This window comes from Micromys minutus (assembly GCF_963924665.1).
Source record: "Micromys minutus genome assembly, chromosome: 10".
Lineage (NCBI taxonomy): Eukaryota > Metazoa > Chordata > Mammalia > Rodentia > Muridae > Micromys > Micromys minutus.
Window position 1 is genome coordinate 8,329,874 of NC_137979.1, and position 2,895 is coordinate 8,332,768.

Genomic DNA, 2,895 nt, shown 5'->3' on the forward strand with positions numbered 1-2,895 from the left:
AAGTTGTCTTCTATAATTTTGTTGAAGATATTTACTGTCTCTTTAAAATGGGAATCTTTACTCTCTTCTATACCTATTATCCTTAGGTTTAGTCTTTTTATTTTGTCTCAGATTACCTGGATGGGAATCTTTACTCTCTTCTATACCTATTATCCTTAGGTTTAGTCTTTTTATTTTGTCTCAGATTACCTGGATGTTTTGGCTTACGGGCATTTTGCATTTTCTTTGACTGTTGTGTCAATGTTTTCTATGGTATCTTCTGCCCCTGAGATTCTTTCTTCTCTCTTGTATTCTGTTGGTAATGCTCGCATCTGTGACTCCTGATCTTTTTCCTAGCCTTTTTATTTTTATGGATCTTGTAATTTTTTTATTGTTTGTATTTTTATTTTTAGATCCTAGATGGTTTTGTTTAATTCCTTCGCCTGTTTTGTTGTGTTTTCCTGTAATTCTTGTTTTTTTCTGATTCTTTTTTTTCCTTACAACTTTATCTAAAAAAGAGAGAGAGATACATGTATAGATTTTTAAAAGCATTTTGGCATAAAACTATATGAATATATTTTATCTGTACTTGATTTTTTAAATGTTTGATAGTATGCATTGAAATCTTACTATTTACCATAAGCATAAAGTACATGTAAAACAAAACCTAACATGGAAATAGTCAAAGTTTTCTTGGTGTGTATAGATTAAACATAATGATTTTTAAATACCAGAAATTGCCACAAGGCTATCTTCTTAGCTTTTGAGTTATTAATGATTAAAGGTCTAGGTGTACCCCACTCTGAGTGGGTGCTATACACTTGTTTTTTTTTTTTCTAAGAAGGATGGAGGATTCCACTTTTTGGACTTTCTTTTTTTTTGAGCTTCATATGATCTGTGAGTTGTTTCTTGGGTATTCAGAGCTTTCTGGTCCTGTTATTCTTTAAGGGATTTTTGAGTTTCTTCTTTAAGGGCTTCTACCTGATTACTGTGTTCTCCTGTATTTCTTTTCTTTTTTTCAATTTGCCAAGCTGTGACTGTTTATTAACTGACCAGATTATAAAAATATCATGGGCGACACATTATTTCATCCATCTAATAAGCCTGTTTCTCTAAGGTCTTCCCTGTTGCCAGCATCTCCACCTTCTACAAAGTGAGTTGTCTTTGTCTTCATTCCACCTTGTGGGGAAGACAATTTGAAGGCCCACAGGAAGTTATCTGCTTCCTCGAAGTGTTCTCCAACTGTATAGATCTCATGAATTAGATCCTCCATGCAGATGATACCAAATTTACCAAGTGATCGAGCAATCAAGGAATCATCTATCAAGGCAATCTGCTTTTTGATAATTTTTCCATAGCCTTGCTTGTAGATGAGCTCATTTACTGACTTCAGGTTGGTGTGCCTCCATACAATGTACGGTTCCACAATCCTCAGCATATTAACTGAAGCATTGTTAAGCTTAACAAAGGTGCCATTGAAGATCTGTCGCAGATGAAAAAGCTGCAATACCTTGTGCACCTTTAGGCTTATTCTATTGATACCTTGGATTCTGATGACAAATTTGGTCCTGTGGGCACATAGAAGTTTTCATCTTTACTTGCCATCACAGCCATCTGAATTTCTGTCTGGCACATCTGCCTCTACTCCTTGTGATAGTGCTTTGTCTTCTCATAGATGAGCTTCCTCCTTATCTTCCAAGGTGTCTTCAGGGCCAACTTCTTCCTCTGGTGCTTCACCTTTGACCTGCAAAATTCCTTCACTTTTTATTAAGGGTTTCTGGTACAACAGCAACCTTCTTTTTCTTCTCTGGAACAGCCTCCATGGTTCCAGCTGGAAAGAAGAGGCCTGTATTTCTTTAAGGGAGTTATTTATGTCTTTCTTAAAGTCCTCAGTCATCATCATGAGATGTAATTTAAAATCCAAATCTTGCTTTTCTGGTGTGTTGTGATATTCAGGACTTGCTGTAGTGGGGGAACTGGGTTCTGATGATGTCAAGTAGCCTTGGTTTCTGTTGCTTAGGTTTTTGCACTTGCCTCTTGCCATCTGGTCAACTCTAGTGCTGCCTGCCATTGTTGTCTCTGACTGGAGCCTGTCCGTCTGTGATCTTGGTTGTGCTGGAACTCCTCAGGGTCCAGGATAAGATTCTGTGATCCTGTGATTCTGTGATCCAGGGTGTGTCAGAGCTCCTGGAAGTCAAGCTTTCTCTATGTGTTGCAGGAGTGGGTGGGGAGCCAGAGCCCTGTGTCTACTCCAGGAACAGGTTCAAACTGGAATGAACTGGTGCCTCTGGCTGGGCAGGGGTTCCTGGGAACTCGTCTTGTGTCTTTTTTACAGAGGTTGTTCTCTGGCCTCTGTAAAAAAGGCCTCCACATGCACCATAACATACTCTTGTTGTTGCATGTGGACCAACACATGCATGAACATGCACATACACGCACATGCAAATGCATACATTCACATGCACAAATACTCACACCCATGAACACACATACACACCCATATATATGTACACAGATATACATACCCATACACACACATACATATGTGCACACACATACAACTGCCAGTCATTGTAGTACTCACTGTCTTCCTTCAGTATCACAGGGCTGGATGCCATTGAAGCCTTTCTTGTCTTTGTTGATTTTTATAATTAGAGAGTATTCGGTAGTTGGGACAGCCCATGAAGTCTTTTTCTCCCCATCTTGTCTTCTTGGTTGTTATGAATAATTTGCATGTTAACTAATACTTCTCTGTCCAGAAGTTTAGGAATAAACAAAAAGCTGTTAAGTTGACATCAGTGCTGCTCCCTCTCTTGTCTCTAGCCAAATCCACCGAATCTTCACAGTTCTCCCAGTTACATAAACGTTACAGTATTTACACCCATGGTATTTACTGAGTACATAACACACAGCAAA

The 2,895-nt window shown here is 38.6% G+C and overlaps 1 pseudogene across 1 annotated transcript; it reads right to left on the reverse strand.

Moving 5' to 3' along the window:
* Positions 1 to 1,061: 1,061 nt before the first annotated feature.
* On the reverse strand, positions 1,062 to 1,811 carry LOC308426306 (large ribosomal subunit protein uL30-like; annotated as a pseudogene). Its single transcript has one exon. The product of its transcript is annotated as a large ribosomal subunit protein uL30-like (transcript).
* Between the last annotated feature and the right edge of the window lie 1,084 nt (positions 1,812 to 2,895).